The sequence below is a fragment of the Oscarella lobularis genome, chromosome 3 (genome assembly GCF_947507565.1).
Source record: "Oscarella lobularis chromosome 3, ooOscLobu1.1, whole genome shotgun sequence".
In the NCBI taxonomy this organism is placed as follows: domain Eukaryota; kingdom Metazoa; phylum Porifera; class Homoscleromorpha; order Homosclerophorida; family Oscarellidae; genus Oscarella; species Oscarella lobularis.
Genome location: NC_089177.1, coordinates 1,739,628 through 1,758,438, shown reverse-complemented (window position 1 = coordinate 1,758,438; position 18,811 = coordinate 1,739,628). Strand labels below are relative to the sequence as shown.

Below are 18,811 nucleotides of genomic sequence, written 5' to 3'. Positions count from 1 at the left end.
TGGCCATACAAGATTCTCTTCGCCTTCATCGAAACGACACAAGCAGAAGTCCTTACGTCCAGTCTTCGCTAGAGAGGTAAGTCTTAACCGTGAATTATACTTCTCCTAAAGCTAGTTTCTCCTGATAAGAATCATATTGTGGAAAGGATGTGGGTTGAAGTTAATTCCCGTGTAAATTATCCTCTCAAAGAAGCCCTCAACTACCTGGCTCAAAACGGCGTCATCGATCTAGAAGACGACATCGAAAAATTTGCCGTATCATTCGTTGCAATTATGGCGGCAAGACACGGAATTCAGTCGTTCGTCTCCGCAGAATTCCAGGAAAAGGCGTCCCCTTGGAGCTGAGGAGGAGGAATTCAGAAATAAGAACTCTGCCTCCGAGTGTGTTGCCGTCAGAGCGGGATGCCATTCGAAGTTATCGAGCTAGTGGCGGGACTTTGAGAGAATTCAGTCCTTTTGGAAAAGATCCTCTTGCAGGGCACATGGGAGCAATAAGAGAAAGAACGATCCTGTTGGAGAGAGCCGTAGGCGACGGCAGTGTTCTCTTTCAAGAGGCTGTAAACAGAGACTACAGAAATTTCCAGAGAGCAATAGCGGAATTTATCAGAATGACGCATGATTTGGAATCCCAAATCTAGAACTGAGCGAATGGCAAATTGATGTTATGCATGCTGTCGCTGGATTCATATGATATGAACGCTGACACTAAAAGTAACACACGTCTATGACATCCACCTGGACGACTCACAACAACAACAAACAACCATTCACGACTCACAACAACAACAATTCAACCATTCATGGTTCTGCTCTGCGGCCATGCTATTGCAACGCTACAAGCAAGGCGTCCAATCCTCTCAGACTGATGTAGGCGTCGTCATCTGGTGTGACACTTCGGCACAAAGGACACTGACGTCTTGCTTGAAGTGCCTGGGCCAGACACCTATCGCAGCCCACGATTTGCCCACAATCACTATGGACTTTTATAGGCCCGCTGAGCTTCTCGTGACAAATGCAACACTTCAGGCACTCTCGCGCAATCTGAAGCACCTTGGCCAAATTGTCGATGACTTCCTTTTGAGTAGCCAAAAGTGACTCAACCTTTTCCGATATGTCGTCTATTTTTGCCGATAGTTTGTTCCAGTGTCTGACTGTTGAACAGCAACAGCAACAGCAGAATTGGGAGCAGCGTCGGATGCCGCTGCAGGCTTACTGGGATTTCCATCAGAGACAGGTGAGTCATTGATTTGAACGACCGGATAAGGACTCTCAGGAGAAGACTGCGGCGAAGGAGATATTGCTCGTGTGCGTCGACGTGGAGGAGGAGACGGAGACCAGCCGTGTGGAGAACTGTAGCGGCGGCTCGGCGAATCGTAGCGTGGTGCTGGCGACCTTGAACGGAGTCTAGATCTGACCCCGTCGTCGTAGTACGATGGCGACCTTGTACGTCGTCGTGAGCCTTCGTATCGCATTCCTCGCCGTCCCCTCTGCTGCTTGTAGTCGTGAGTGCCCATTCCACTTGGACCTGCCTCCTGAAGAGAACGCCGATCTGCACTTCCTGATAAATAACTGTAGAGATCTTCGGTGGTGTCGTCAGCGTCGTCATCGTTGTAGCACGGAAGGTCAGACCTTGGAACGGCGAAATACTTCCGACTGCAAGTTTTCCAGAAATCAGGTCCTAGGGATCAAAATTCTAACATTATCAACTCTTTCTGTATTCTGTTGCAATGCCGTACTTTGAGTAGCTTCACTCTCGTTTATCGGAAGGAAATTGGCCGTACACAGTTCGAGGCTGTCGTCATTAAAAGCTTTCCTCATACGCGAGACTATCACTGGAACAGATGCCGACTCCTCTTCAATTTGGATGTACTCTTGCCTTATTTCACTGTATGCCGGCGTCATTTTTCCTCCTCTTCTGTTCCATCCTCGCACGCGAATGAGCGTAACCTTGCACGTTGCCACGTCGACTTTTCGTTTGCCTCGGGGTCCTCGGCCAAAAAAGCCGGAAGGCTGCCAATGCTCAGGCTTGTGCCCTGCAACACTCCTGGCCACGAATGATGGACCAGGTTGACATTTTGCAGCTGAAAATGACGGTAGCGGCAGTTGCAGTGGAAGACTGCCACTGCCCGCTGAGGGCGACCCTCCCACAGCACTCGTCCGTGAACGAAAATTCCGCTAGCTCAAAGGCTCCTTCTTCGTTGGGGAATACAACCCGTTCACTGGAAAGATGCGTCAAGAACACTGACGTCTGGTCAAGCTAAAGTTTGCAAGTGAAGCCGCCTAGGCGTACACGCTCATCATGCAATCACCTGAAAAACGGTGCCTATGTGGCTACTTGTGCATTCGCGGGGACCGAATTTAAGCCGTTTCTGGCCATGTAAGAGGACGAAGGACATGACCGCAAGGAGAAAGAGATGTGATGCAATGTGACACTACAGGACGGTGCATATTTTACTTTGTAACGTGTCACATGCCACCCTCTGGTGCAATTTTCAATTCTCTACAGATCAATTTTGAAATTCAATTTTTCGAAATTGACTTCGCGAAGAAGGAAGCGGAAAACGCGGTAGAAATGGTGCTAACATTTTGAAGTAAAAATTGACCGATGAAATTGGAGGTAAAATCGATTCAAAAAATTGAAAAGCAAACTTCAAAATTGACGTGAAGAAAAATTTGATCAGGAAATTTGATTGCAAAATTAAAAAAAATGTCAATGAAGAAATTGATTTGGCCGGACCGTGCACAGACCCTATCCTGTCTTCTCAGGTATTTTATTAGCTAAATCTACCCCATTTGACTATTGTTATGTAGAGTTATACAAATACCTCTTTGGAGAGAAGAAAAAGCTTCCCCGCAAACCGCAGTTCCACAGAATGACAACTCTTCTTGCCGCTCTTTTTGGCGGTTGGCTAATATTAAGTCAGAGAAGACGTTCTTTGTCTTTTTGGCGTCTGCAAAGACATCGAATTTCTTGCATTGAGACATTTGCTCGACGAACTGACTCCCCTTGTCTTCTACTTCTACGCCACAATTCACAGAGGATCTCGCTACGAATTGTGGCAGGAATCAATCCTACGGATGGCTGTTGTGTTCATCGTCCAGCAAAGACACAACTACAATAAAGCAATGCTATCTGTAATAAGTGGTCATATCCATCATGAAACTGTGGCACCTGGATGGAAAAGTACTTTTTCGTCGTATATGAACGTCTTCTCTGAGAAAAAGGTCGAAACGTTTCACTCATTACTGCGAATGCAGTGCCCGGCCTGGACGTCTGCAGAACAAATAATAGAAATCACTCACGTTCTCGGCGCAAGAATTTTGATCATGAATTCTCGTCTCATTTTCTAGAAGATACTTTGAGAAAACGCCACAAGCACAACGTTGCTCTTCTAGCTGGAAAAACAGCAAATTTTCTTGTGACCAAATTTATAGAATTACATGGTCATCCAGGTCAATCCAAAGAAACTCCGGTAGCTCGACAACGAAGGAAGCACTTCTACCTAAAAACATTTAACTGCACATTGGATCAAAGAAGTCTTCCTCTCGGTTTCTCAACCGCTAAATTTCCAGCACAAGAGTTTCTCTGCGATACTGAAGACTGCGCTATGGAGAATGAAGAAGTCGCTTTACTAAGCTGCGGGCACTCATTCCACCACCTCTGCTTAGAACCTAGAACAATCATGTCGCTACTGCGGACCTTTTCTGCTAAACTCGATAGCAAAATTATCAGATACATTCGACAAGGGGATTGCCACGAGTCAACATATCGATGAAGAAAACGACGCAGAAGAAGACGACGATGGAGAGGAAGATATCGAAAACGCAGTTGAGGATGAATGGTACACCACCGTAGAGTTTCAGCAACAACTAAGGGCGTCTCTCAAAAATCCAATTCGACCCCAGTACGTTTCAGCTGTGCATGTGCAGAAGAAGCGTTTGGAAAGGCATCGACAAACAATCGTACGAACTGATCATGGCTACTCTCAAACGGCTACAAGACGCCAATACTAAAAGAATTTCAGGTTCGATGCACTTTTTCGAAGAAGAATTGGTGCGATTCGAAGGAGAAATAGGCTAAGTCAACGCGTATGGAGAACTTTCCATTGCGCGATGTAACCCTAACGACGAGACATGCGCATTTGAAACTCCGTCCTGCCGGGCGCTATAGCCAAGAAAAGAGAAAGAAATTGAACCAAGAAGCGGATGTATTAACAAGCGCGCCCCGTTCGACGACACAAGCTAAATGCAAGAACCAAGACCACCATGCAACACAGACACAAAAGCAGTCCCGTAGCAAACGTCGATCGCTACGATTCACCATGTGCGCGACGACTAAGGCGGCCCTTCCTGCGGCTTACGGCTTGGGCAATCGAGCGCCTTATCTGACAAGCTGAACGCACGCGCCGAAAACGGCAGTTCTGTATGGCGCGTCGATAGGGTCAAAAATACCCTCTCAGATACTACGGTGCTATTAGGATATTTCGGTACTGTGGATACTTCGGTACCGTGGATACTTCGGTACCGTGGATACTTCGGTACCGTGGATACTTCGGTACCGTGGATACTTCGGTACCGTGGATACTTCGGTACCGTGGATACTTCGGTACCGTAGATACTTCGGTACTGTGGAAACTTCGGTACCGTGGATACTTCGGCACCGTGGATACTTCGGTACTGTGGAAACTTCGGTACTGTGGATACTTCCGAGTCGGTACTGAGGAGTATCGAATATGGAACGACATGTACTATGGAACGCCTGCCCCGGCCAAACGAAGAGAGATGGCAAAGCGGCTTTTTTACGAATACATACCTACATCATTCACAAACAAGCGTGTGCATTATCAGCTCTAGCGGTTCAGCATTCGCGGAGTGAGGGGCGGGTAAAGCGGAAGGGGTATGCGTCACGCTTGATGTTCCGCAAGTACTGTTGATGGTCAAAACCGGCCGTTCTCCGCGATGCCGGCACGTATCTAGACGCGTCATAGCTCGTTCGAAAGCTCTATCATCGGGCAATAATACTATCAATCGCTGGTTTCAATCCGCTCATTCGTTTAAGCGCAATTCCGGTCTAAGTGAGGGGTGTTGCGTATCAATTATGGAACACTTTTACGATCTATAAGCTTTCGAATATCATCGAAAACTGAGTGTATACCTTCTACCGAGCATGTCAAACACGCTAAAAAGACAAATAATTCCCAATTACGTATGATTTGACATGTTTGACATGCTCGGTAGCAGGTATACACTCAGCTTTCGATGATATTCGAAAGCTTAGAGGTCGTAAAAGTGTTCCATAATTGATACGCAACACCCTCACTTAGACCGGAATTGCGCCTAAACGAATGAGCGGATTGAAACCAGCGATTGATAGTATTATTGCCCGATGATAGAGCTTTCGAACGAGCTATGACGCGTCTAGATACGTGCCGGCATAGCAGAGAACGGCCGGTTTTGACCATCAACAGTACATGCGGAACATCAAGCGTGACGCGTACCCCTTCCGCTTTACCCGCCCCCCCCCTCACTCCGCGAATGCTGAACCGCTAGAGCTGATAATGCACACGCTTGTTTGTGAATGATGTAGGTATGTATTTGTAACGGCCGGCATGGCGTGATAGTGAGGGGGTTATAGAGAGTGGGTGTGTGTGTTGGTGTGTCCCGTATAAGAAGAAGAAGAAGGAACACGTGCAAGCAAATCTCTCTCGTCCTCGTCTTTTCGTAGCTGTCGTGACAGTAGAGAACGACGCGAAAGGGCGGAACGTTACATATTCGTAAAAAAGCCGCTTTGCCATCTCTCTCCGTTTGGCCGGGGCAGGCGTTCCATAGTACATGTCGTTCCATATTCGATACTCCTCAGTACCGACTCCGAAGTATCCACAGTACCGAAGTTTCCACAGTACCGAAGTATCCACGGTGCCGAAGTATCCACGGTACCGAAGTATCCACGGTACCGAAGTATCCACGGTACCGAAGTATCCACGGTACCGAAGTATCCACGGTACCGAAGAATCCACAGTACCGAAATATCCAAATAGCACCGTAGTATCTGAGAGGGTATTTTTTGACCCTATCGACGCGCCATAGTTCTGCACCCGACACCCCGGGTGCGGAAAGGAGTTGAAAGAACGACAAATTTGGAGATCCTTCTCACGAGACAACGGCTTCGGTCTTGCCTTGAAATCGTCGACTCTCTGCAGCGCCAGTTGCGTCTTGACGTCGCGAGACTGAGCCAAGGCACAGTCGATAGTCAGGTGACAGTGAGACTGATCGGCGACGGTGATGTTGAACAAGTCGGCATTAAGCGAATCCCAAAGCATTGAAGGATCCGCCGCCGCTTCCTGACGAAAAACGAAACATAGGCGAGCCAGCCCATCCCGACGTGACAAAACGCTTCGCGCACGCATGTACGCTAGCATGCCTGACATCTATTCGATTCGGGCGCCGACTGCCAGAAAATCGCGACGTATTTGGCGGAACACTGAACCCACGCCGATACCGATGAAATCTGCCAAAGCTTGACTTTCGAATTTTTCGATGGAAACGGATTGATCGATTCGCGACGAAGGAGCTCCAAATTGTCGGGGTAATAGCTCCACCATGTCGACGAAGGCGCAGTCCACAATGCGAAACGGCCAGGAATGAGCGAGCCAACGCCGTGGAAAAAATAATCAGCCACACGCTTCTTCGCAGGCGGCTGTAGAGCTCCCGCGTCGTCGGGCACAGCAGAAGCGAGCGCATTGGTTGCGAGCGACTCGGCGAGCGTTCCCAGATTCGCGAGCGACGGCATCGCGCCAAGCCGACCGCGCCACCACTAAACGCTGCGGAAACAAAGCGAGAAACAGAGCCCGATAAGCGCACAAAGCAGCAAGCCGCCGAACGCTAGCCAAAATGCGCAGCGAAAGCGTTCATGAAAGAAGGTCACGATATTTAGGACGGCCGAAACGTTTTTACGAAGCGTATCGACGGAGTGTTGCAGCGAAGCCGGATCATCCGAAGCCGAATTGATCGCGTAACAACGAAGAAAGAATGAGAAAAACTCAACGAGAAACCATCAAAGAGGCGACGTCACAAAGGCCGCGGGCCAATTAGACACAAAGGGGTATTATTAGCCAATCATATCATAACGGACACGTGACACCGGCGTGGGTGCTGGCAAACATAGCCCCGCCAGCGCAGTTTACGCTAGGCGCCTTTGGAGCCGTGTTTAAGGCAACGTATAATCGTATAGAGGGGACGGCGCAGCTAAAGTTGTGCCGATTAAAGAAGGCTGAAATCTTAGCGTAGGTAAATATGACACATTTTGCAATTACAAATTCTAATTTTGTGTTAGTGTGCGTAACCATCCGAATATTGTGCGTTTCTTCGGCTATGTCGAACATCCTGACCGTATTGTTCTCATCAAGGAACTTGTTCTCTCATCGTTAGGCAAATTTTTTTTGACCACTCCGTGGTATATATAAAATTATTCTCGTTTATCGTAATGATTCTTGCATTGTAGGCGTTCACGTAGTCAAAAGAAATTAATTGCTCAACAAGTCGGGACTGGCGTGAAGATAATTCATTTCGATGTCAAACCGTCAAACATTCTGGTAGGATGGTTGTTCTTCTTAATTAGGCTTCAAATTGTGAAATGACTGTCTAGATCGATGGCACGTCGGGTTGCGCCAAACTTTGTGACATGGGAATGTGCGTCCGACAGAGAGGAACTGTCCCATACATGGCCCCGGAAATATACGACGCCCCGATCGCCAAAACTATGGAACGCCAAAGGGGACAGAAGTATAAATAACGAAGCACAGATATATATATAAATAAAGTGTAATATATATAAAAATATACAGTATATATAAGGAAAACTATATATATATATATATTAAAACCATTTTACCGTTAAACTATGCGTGCTAGTCTTGTAATCGCCACTAATGGGACTTGAACCCATATTATATCAGATTTTAAGTCTGACGTGTCTACCTATTCCACCACAGTGGCCAACTAAGTATAATTATTTAGTGAGAGAGAGATTCGAACTCTCGACCGTTTTCACGGACTCCGTTTACAGCGGAGCGCATTAACCTCTCTGCCATCTCACTTACTAGCAAGATTGGATTTGAACCAATTACCCTTCCATTATCAATGGAAAGCTCAACCAATTAAGCTGCTTGCTATAGGGGTTAGATAGTATTAGACTGAGTTGGACTCGAACCAACTTTCTTATTGTTATGAGCAACATGCTTTACCAAATAAGCTATCAGCCTTATTTCATTCAGGAGATACTGGAATCGAACCAATGCTAATAACTTTGAAGGCTACTGGCCTACCATTAACCGAATCTCCTTAAATATTACTCTACAAATCAGAATCGAACTGATATTCTTTTGGTTAACAGCCAAAAGCTTTACCATTAAGCTATTGTAGAGGACAATGGGAATCGAACCCACACGTCTCATATATATTTAGTTGCCTACGTATATATCTAAAAAAGTAAGCTATTCATATATAAAGTGTGAGAGACTTATATATATATATATATAAGTCAACGGTCGAATAGTATATAAAAGTGTGAGGGACTCATATATATATATATAAAAGTCAACGGTCGTATATATATAAAGTCTGAGGGACTCACATATATATATAAAAGTCAACGGTCGTATATATAAAAGTCTGAGGGACTTATATATATATAAAAGTCTGAGGGGCGTGTATATATAAAGTCGGAGGGACTCATATATATATAAAAGTCAACGGTCGAACATATATAAAAGTCTGAGGGACTCATATATATAAAAGTCAACGGTCGTATATATATAAAAGTCTGAGGGACTCATATATATAAAAGTAAGTGACTCTTATACATAGTAAGTGTGAATTGGGAACATCCGGGAAAATTTTCCGCATTCTTTCCTTCGGCGTGCTCACACTTGTTTATTCTTCGCTCCGTTACCGTATCGTCTTCGTTTTGCTTCGGTGAGTTCAAATAGGAGCAGTGACGTCTTTTAGAAACGTCGAGCTGCGCAGGTCATGTCAAGAGGCGGCCGCGAATCAAGAGGCAGTCGTGAAATCGATTCCCGCCTGATTGCCAACGAAATAGTTTACCACCTGCAGTTGCACGAAATTGTTTCAAGACCTCCTGGCGACGAACGAAAGCAGGAAGAAAGCGATTCAACTGTTAACGCCTTTACAATACGTTTACTACTATTACTACTATGCTCATCGATCTTCTTTTCTACAGAGTCATTGCCCATCTCCTGCTCGCTCTACGCGTTACTCAAGTTCGGAGACTGAACTAGCTTCTGTTTGGCGCGGAAAAGTCAGCGGGTCAGGAAGCAGGAGCCGAGGCAAGGGAAAGGCCGTGACGCGTTCGGGTGGCGGAGGAAGCAGCGCAAGCTTTCACAAGGACGTTGTGCTCATCCCCAATCCATCGATAGACAAGGTTCCATCGAGGGAACTAAAAGTCAACCTGCATAAGAAGGGATGCGTGATCAGCTGCTTAAATTTCGAGCCGTCTTGAGATGAAGACCGCATCTTGAGCGAAATTTTTTGGCGCTCATTTGAAGTTCTTAACGACTATGTGAACGTTGAGTAAGTCCAAGGCGCCGCGCGCCGTATAATTTATGCTCGTGTGTTTGCGTATAACTGTTTCTACAATTTTAGCTTAGAAATACGAATGCCTATTGGGAAGCATTTAGTTGCGCCTAATTTGCGTCCGGGACAGAAGCTTAATAGGAAAACTCTCAAAAGTATTTTTTCGCAGAAGATTATATATGTCGTCGCAAGCCAATATTTGTTTGACGTAAGTTTTACTTTTGGGCTTCAACATTCGTTATTATTTCCGTTCGCTTCCAGATAGACGGGTCTGACTCGGACTGTGGCGAAAGGGATGTCGATAACTCGTCAGGCAGTGTAAATTTAAGTGGAGCCAGAGGACAAAAGAAGCAGAACGTCCAATTAAACAATTTCCTCAAGACACCACATTTTCAAAGAAGCGCGGACTTGAAAACAACGACGACATATACAAGTAAGCAATGTCACTATAGTATCACAGTTTCCTTCATTAACGACTGCAACTTGCAGATCGTACACCGAAGTTATTTTCGTATCTGACTCATATTCATCAAACCACGGAGAGCCTCGACATGCGATGGATAGGCGTGAAACAGAAAAGGCAAGAACAAGTGTTACATGCACTCACTGTTAACTAAATAATGACTCAATGGGATCTGCTCAGTTTCATCTTTGCGGTAGCGAAACCGATGACGACGCATTGCAAGCATTGAAAGAGCACCGCGCTAGAATCTTCCCTTCGCTCAACTTTTTTATGGAAGAGCAATCATACGACAGAATTGATGTCCGCCGACGTGATATACTTTCAAGTGCCATACGCGCTTTCAAGAGAGGGCGATTCACGGGTCAAAATGTCTTGCGCGTTCTTTTTATGGGAGAGCTGGCGATCGACGACGGAGGACCACGTAGAGAATTTCTGAGTAGAGTTGTGAAAGATTTGATTTCCGGGGAATTTTTTTGCGGAGGAATCAGCAAGCTTCTTCCAAACAGCAGCCAAAAGTTTATAGACGAAAAGCTTTTCCTATTTGCTGGTCAGATCAGAGATAAAATAGGAGAGGGATTGGTAACTAGCCGATGTCACGTGACTTTGCGTGACGCTAGCTGTGTCTCGCTCTCCATGGAAGCCTTTTCAGCTGCTATCGACGCGTTTCTCAATCCATCCCTTCCATCCAGCTCGCCTCTTCGCACACGCCGAATGTCAAAATAGCGCGCGTCAGGATTTCCTGACAGAACAATTAATGGCGAAAGTAATTACAATAACTTGGACGTACCAGGGCAGACGTGGAGCGCTTCCACAGCTGCGATCAGCGCGTTCTCTGAATCCGCTAGCATAGCGGGCTTCATCAAAAAACCTCGGACGTAGACGTTGGCTTTTCCAGCAGAAAACCGGATACTATGCGTAATTCTCGTAGAGACTGCGCCTTGGCCAGTGTCTGCCTCGATCCGGCTAAGCAGCACGCAGTCGTGAAGCTCCAGACGATGCCATGTGTGGACGCTGCAGCGGAAAGGTATAGCATGATGCATACACATCAGTACATGTGTACCTGGTATCGACCGTCGAAGGATTTGGCTGAGGCTCGTTCGTCACTGTTTCAGGTGTTTTGAGAACAGGAGACGCAGCACTGACGGTTTTGGCAGCTTTCCGACTTCCTTTTTTTGTCCGAGAAAACCGTAAACGGCCCATGCCTACAGCTGAACAACTGTCACGAAAAAAGGCCAAAAAGGAGGCGATTGGAAAATCTTTCGCGATCGTGACTGTCACAGTTCGCTACAAACAACATCGACGAAGCGATCGAACAACCAACACCGTGGTGAAATGGCTAGGAAACTCGGCTCTGCGTCGCCCCGTTATGCCTGACAAACCACGCCCATATTTAGACAAACACGACGGCAAAATGGCATACGCGTCACAGAAACCCTTCTAACCAAGCGCATAACACGTGCCGATGACCTTTCTTTACCGCAGTGAAGCGTAGGTGGGGCCAAGAACGATTATGTAGATGTGGGACGTCCCCCCGTTTACGGAGTAGGCGTACGCGTGCATCCATAGCCGCCGGCGCTACTTCGGCGTCATTCGAACAACGTCTCACCTTTTGTAAGAGCTAAAAAACGTTTTTGCTTCGGAAACGAGTCTCGGAAGGGAATGAAAGACGAATTCAGTCGAAGTATACGGGACAGGAAGTAAAGGAGCGAGACACAGCTGGAACCAGCGCATATCATACAAAGAATCACGTGACATCGGCTAGTTACCAATACCTCTCCTATTTTATCTCTGGTCAGATAATGGCCGCGTCGATAATGCAGGAAGGACCAGCGCCGGCAGTTTTTCCCAGGTATGGATGCGATGACGTGTGCTTTACTTGTTCTCTGTATGTTTTGCACTAGGTCTATCATTCATTATTGGATAAAGAATGTAATGGATGCTAAGATCGACGATGTCTCAAATGAAGACCTTCGGGAGTCGCTCTTCCTGGTACGTGACGTTTTTTGGTAATTATGAGCGCCTAATAAGCTTAACGTTCGGTAGTTGGAATCCACCGAAGATGAAGACATTTCGGCTATCATTACGGATCCGCGATTCGACTTCAGATTTGAGCTGGGTTACGGCAAACCAGCCTGCAGCTTTGGACCCGTAGATGCGTCTAAACTCATCACATCAGCGTGCAATAACCATGTAAGTATTATCGTAAGAGATGCAATAGAATTGAAGAATTTAAATAACAGGTCTTCACCGTTCGCAAGGCAGCATTGGACCAGATTCAAGACAGGTTACAGTCGTTCGGTTTGATGACCCTTATGCGTAATCATCCACCATTGGCGAGTTTACTTTTACTTGGTCGTGAAACGAAACCGCTAACGGCTGACACATTTGTGTCACTGTTTCTCGTTCAATTTTCGCCCGACATGTCCAATGCGCGTGCCAAAGAGGAAGCCGTTTATTTAAATTGGACGGATTTTGTTTCTGATGTGCATAAAGGATGTACGTATAACTATTTATAACCCGTGCGATATACCTAATCATTGTTCTTTAGGCGTCACAAGCGGCGACGTTACCCTTACTTTGGAAGCTGTTCTTAACTTTATCACAGGCTCTGACACTGTAACAGTTTTGGGATTTGAAGGAAAGCCGTCAATCCGCTTTGATCTGGATTCGGATCGGCTTCTCTCTGCTTCCACATGTACCCTGGAGTTAACTCTGACCAAAAGATACGACGTGGATTACGAAAAATTTCGGGAAGAGGTAAAGTCTCACATTTTGAACGCACCTGGGTTCGGCTTCGTTTGATTACAAGCAGCATTTTGACGCCAGTTGCGTTCGTTCACTAAAGTAAGATTAAGACCCGATAGAGATTGCGAATGAAACGGTTTGTTGATTTTTTGTTCAAAAAGCGACAATGATTTTCAAATTTGTTTGATCGAGTGCAACTTCTAATAAAGATCACTTGTGGGTAATGCATTATACCGCGCGCTATCTATAGTCCATCTCATCATGGCCGATGTGCGTGACTTTGTTACATCTGTCCCATCTCTCTTGGACGAATCTCAGCGACTACAGCATTCATATCGTCCTTCAGCTTTAGCGAGTGTTGCCGCTCGGCTTCAGCATGCTGCGGATGTACTTGGTAAGTCTATTCACTCGTCGATTGCTCATCGTCATTGAAGTTACTCGCAAACCAGGTGTACTCCAAAGTCGAGCGACAGCTCAAGACCTCTTGGAAGCCCTGTTGACATTACGGCGTGCAGTGGAGGAACAGAAAAATGAATGCGAAGAGGAACTCCGCTCCATTGACGAACTAGACGAACAATCGGCTCATTCAATAGCAGTGCTCGGTACCGTTCCTGAAGCTGAAAGCACTGGAGGACGACCAAGACTGGTTGTTTCTCAAGAAGCAATCGAAGAGCTATTTCGAAGTATGGGATCGTGGAGACGAGTTAGTACTACACTTGGAATTTCGGAGCGTACTCTACGACGACGACGTCAAGAAATTGGTTTGCCAATTGGATCCCAAATCTACTCCGACGTAGACGACAACGAACTAGACGCTGAGATTGCAGCGATTCTCCAACATTATCCCGATTCCGGCGAGGTTCTGGTCATGGGAGCTCTAAATGCAAAAGGCGTCTACGTGCAGAGATGGCGCGTCCGACTGTCTCTTTCTAGGGTAGATCCCGTAAATCGTTCTATTCGGAGACGAGTTCCTATTATTCGCAGAACGTACAGCGTTAGAGCACCAAACGATCTCTGGTTATTTGCGCGCATGCTGATGGCTGTTTTGACAGCTGTAAATTACACAAGTTTTTAGGCACTTCGACGGAAACCATAAGTTAATTCGATGGCGATTTGTGGTTCACGGATGCATAGATGGATATAGTCGTATGATAACGTACCTTCGCTGTGCGGATAACAATCGAGCGCAAACGGTTCTTGAGTTTTTCCAGAATGCACAGCAGAGGTACGGATTGCCATCGAGAGTGCGATGCGATCGCGGAGGGGAAAACGTGGGTGTTGCGCGCTACATGCTGGAACATCCTTTGCGTGGTATTAACAGAGCATCAGTGATCATGGGAGCTAGAGTACACAATCAGAGAATTGAGCGGCTCTGGGTTGACGTTCGACGAGTTGTCCTACAACGGTACATCAACCTTTTCCACTACCTTGAAGATACAGGCCAATTAAAAGAAAAGCACCTGTTTTGTTTACACTACGTAGTCCTATCGAGAATTAATGATTCTCTCTAGGGCTTTGTTGACCAATGGAATCACCACGCAGTTCGCGGGCAAGGAGGAAAGTCTCCGTATCAGATGTGGTTTACAGGTGTTTTGTGTGAGAGAGTAGACCTTTATTTTATTCCCACAGAAGATTACGGTGTAGACGAAGACGGGCCGGCTTCACTTGACGATTCTGAAGCCGCTGTCGCTGTTCCTGCAATAATCCACAATGTCGGACGAACAGCTGTAGAGAGAATTCAGCGTGAGATCAATCCATTAGATGAAGACGGAGCTTACGGGGCAAACTTATTTAGTCATGCGGTTAGCTTGTGTAGCTAGTGAGTTCCAAAGTTATCTTCTTGTTTGAACAGATTGAAATAATCTTTAGTTTCAGCATAATTCATTCGTAAATCAAAATGAATTGATGTAAATATATACATATGCATATTAATTTGTTTCCTATAATAGAGATGACATGCCAAAGAATCAAGCTCATTCCTGGTTGAAAATTTGACATATCTGAGGAATGCGTTTATTTGTATATAATATATTATCCTTGGCGTTGTCCGGGACGCCTCTCTGACGGTAATGACAACATGACGGGTGAATATTTTGAGGCGTTGACCATCTAAAAAACATTGTTTTAGTGGAGAGGCAATTAGCCCTAATTAACCCTAAAGGTTGGGCTAAGGGTTTGGGCTTAGCGTTTGTAGGATGTTCAGAAGTCTAGAAGAGGGCAATAACAAAAGATGGACTAGAAAAGCAACGTCTGCGTCGCTGAGTGGAAATCGCGATGGAGTTCGCGAGTTCCGTTACGCTGCTCGTGACTTCACTCTTACTAGCCTCGCAAGCCAGGCTCTCCCGTAGTGAAGCGCGCGTTAGCACGTCCACTACTGGGAGAGCCTGGGTGCACTCGTCTGCGTCATAGGCCATGTGACCACCCCACTTTCCACGTGACAACCATCCACTAATTGAGTTTGTAATTTGGTGCCTGTTACTGGCTGGATTTAATTAATCAGATTAAAGACGTCACGTTGGTTAATTTGCTTGAACTGTGGCTCGCGAGTGATGGACGTGCCTTCTGAGCTAGCTGAGAGAGCGACTTCCGTTCTCCGCGAAGTTTTTTTGCACGACGTCTTTCGTCCAGGTCTCGCAAAGACCTATAGTAGCCTCACAATCCTTTTGTACTAGTAGCGCACACACGACGGCTATCGCCCGGCTTGCGAAGCTATAGCGTCGGTCATATATGAGGTCGATGCCTTTTCTAGGTCAGTTAGAGGCTATTTCGGCCGCTATCGATGGCCAAGATGTCGTAGTGCGCATGGGCACTAGCCACGGAAAGTCGTTATGCTACCTCCTTCCACCTCTGCTCATAGAACGGTCGCTCTGTTTGATTGTCAGCGCTCTTCGGGCACTGATGCATGACCAGGTGGGTAGGCATTGGCAAGCCACACCTCAATTTTCTCGATCAATTTTCTTCAGATCGAAAAATTGAGAAAAATAAATAGTCGATGCGTTTGCCTGATAGCAAAAAATCAGGTCAAAGATATAAGCGATTCAGAACTTCAAATTTGCCAATACGGTACTTTACAAAGACATTTTCTTACTAGTGCTCTTATTTACCCATTTAGTATTTTTATCTCCAGAATGCGCGGTGAATTCTCATTTTCATTCAAGACTGGGCAAATTAAATTTGTGGCAAAAGGTCTGCCTTATTGCAATAGATGAGGCACACTGTGCTGTTGAATGGTATTTACACATGCACTTAGAATAAGATCTGATTCTCTCTTGCTAGGGGTGACGATTTTCGAAAGGACTTTCGTGAGCTTGGCTGTCTAAGAAAATTTACGGCCTGTCCCGTAATGGCGCTGACAGCAACAGCAACAAAGTCGACAATACTTAAAGTCATGGATCGTGTTGGAATAGAAAATCCAATATTTGTCACCCGCCCTCTTAATCGACCAAATATATTTTACCTGGCAACAGAGATGAAAAGAAGCCTTGAGGTGAACACACAGTATTGTCGTTCTCTTCATTCTGACAACTTATTAGGCATCACTTGCCTCAGTGGTGGAAAAGCTACAGCAGAACAGTGTGGACAAAATAATTATATATGCTGCTACTAAAGAAGCTGTTTTATTGATCTGGAAACAGCTTTCAGTATACGGTCCAGTCAGTGTCCATCATTCGTCTCTAACATCTAGCACAAGAACACAAGCTGAAGATAAGTTCAAAAATGGGGAAACACAGGTGATGATTGCAACAGTCGGTTTTGGAATGGTAAGAGCAAACTCGTACTCAAAATTTACTTTCTTAAAATTCTTTAGGGAATTGATGTGCCCAACGTACGCCTTGTCATTTTCTACGGTTTGCCTCACAGTCTTTCAGAGCTAGTTCAGGTAATCACGTAATTAATATTCGCATTGCATTACAACGGACTTTTGCCAGATGTTTGGCCGTGCTGGAAGAGACGGTGAGGCATCTACTGCCGTTCTTCTTTACAGGAAAGGGAGTGACAAGAACAAAACTGTTGCTCCTGATATTGGAGCTTTTCTGGCCGGGAAAGCTTGTCTACGAAAAAAGATCTGCTCAGCACTAGACTCTCCATTCTCGGCCGCAGATCAAGGAGAACTACCTTGCTGTAGCAGATGCAATGACGTCGCTGATCCATATGGTTTTTTTGAATTTCCGAAGATTAGGAAAGCTAGAACAGCAATGAGCACTTCGCTGAACGACTCAAAGACGCAGGTACAGAAATTCATGTGGTACTGTGGTCATGCTATGCATAATTTCAAATTTGCTATTTCTCTAAGGATGGTCACCTGCATACCTCCCTCCTGACGTGGAGAAACAACCTAGCCAGGAAAGATGGTTACGTTTTTGGAGGAGCGGAAGCTGTGGCGACAAGTACTCTTTTGAAGCGAGTTGTGTCGTACAGCGAAAATGTGCATTGTCCTTCAGATGTTGCGAAAATTCCTGGAGTGAAGGCAAGCCATGCAGGAGATATTTTTGATGTTATACATACTTGTAGAGGAAGTAGAAAGCGTTCTCATGTGATTTCAGGTCTTACAGACATAACAAATATATAACGTTTTCTAAAAGAAATCCACGTCGTCAAGATCAACATGTCGTCTGTCGGCATCATCTGGAATAAGATCTTTTGATTTTGCAACAAACTTTGAAAGCCAGCCTGCATCTATTTTTTGCAAGCCCCGCCTACATGGATCAGCAAAAGAAAACTTCGAGAATCCTCGATTAGCCTTTTTACAGAATAGCTCAGATTTGCTGATAGCTTCCGCCATTTGACAAATATCTTCATCGGCTGAGCGAATGGTGTGAGTTGAAGACTTCTCTGTATTGAACACTTGATCCACTGAAGCGCTTGCTTTAGCTAGCAGAAAGGCTACCTCTGATACTCGACGAACATGCTCTTTTGTCAAATTGGCCCCTGCGTTGCGGACTGCGTTTTTGATAATATCCTGACAAATGTATACAAGGTTAGTACAAAACAGCGGCAATTTTTCTGTGTGCACTTACAAATTATAGTGTTCAACCATTTGATCTATCGGTTTGCCACCACCAGGCTTGCCAGTCGCATTGACGGTGCGGCAAAAGGTATGAATTCTGGCAATTTCCTCTGGCCAATCGACTGCCAAATTAGATAGAAGATTGGCTGCTTCGTTAGCGTATTGATATTTTCCTCCTCCTAAGAGAGGGACGAGCCAGAAGCGCCAGAGACGAATGATTGCGGGCCCATCTTCGTAACGTATAGCCTCTCGAAGAGTGTTATGCAGAAACCCGTAGTGCAGGAAGGCGCGATGGTAGGCGTAGATTTCGTCTTTGTGCTCACAGTCATCTGAAGGATTCAGTGCACAAAGCGTTTGTTTGGCGATGCGCTCTGCTGTAATTTCCAACCATTCTTCTTGTTGGCCGTCAGATGATGGAAGAATAATGACATCAGTGTGGTTTTTGACGTCAAAGTACGCACACGCTGATGACAGTAAATGGGCTTCAAACGCCTAATCAAAGATTTATACTGTCTATGTGGAGAAACTGGTACACCTACCTGCAGAAAAAGTCGTCCGAATGCTGAAATTTTTGAGCATTTTTGTCAACGGGAGATCGACGCGTGATCCCTTTCAGATGGCAAAGAGTGCCAATTTCATGCTCTTCTCCCCAAAGAGATTGCATGCAAAGTGTGAGACACTCCCACGTGAAGTGAAAATCTCCTAAGCGCGTCTAGTGTTTTTCAAACTCTTTTTCGAGAGATTTCATTCGTACCTGGGCATTCCTTTGCCCATTGAAGCTGATGAAATGTTGATGGTTCGGGCATTCTGAGTCGTTTGGCGCCTCTAACATTTCGGCAGGAGAGTTGATCACCGACAAAAGCCTGACCCGCAAAATTTCTGTAAAAGCATAAAATTTACACAAACAAGACCTACCACAGGTGAGGAGTCGCTCTTTTTCATGCTTTTTGCAAACTCCTCAATAACCTGTACTGTCCCGTCTTTTGTCCCTTCATTGACGTCCA

The 18,811-nt window shown here is 45.7% G+C and overlaps 3 non-coding genes across 3 annotated transcripts; all 3 read right to left on the bottom strand.

The window, feature by feature from the left end:
- Positions 1-7,920: 7,920 nt before the first annotated feature.
- On the bottom strand, positions 7,921-7,995 carry Trnal-uaa (transfer RNA leucine (anticodon UAA)). Its single transcript has one exon. It is a non-coding gene; the product is annotated as a tRNA-Leu (tRNA).
- Positions 7,996-8,013: 18 nt separating this feature from the next.
- Positions 8,014-8,096, bottom strand: Trnay-gua (transfer RNA tyrosine (anticodon GUA)). Its single transcript has one exon. It is a non-coding gene; the product is annotated as a tRNA-Tyr (tRNA).
- A 254-nt stretch (positions 8,097-8,350) lies between these two features.
- Trnan-guu (transfer RNA asparagine (anticodon GUU)) lies at positions 8,351-8,422 on the bottom strand. Its single transcript has one exon. It is a non-coding gene; the product is annotated as a tRNA-Asn (tRNA).
- Between the last annotated feature and the right edge of the window lie 10,389 nt (positions 8,423-18,811).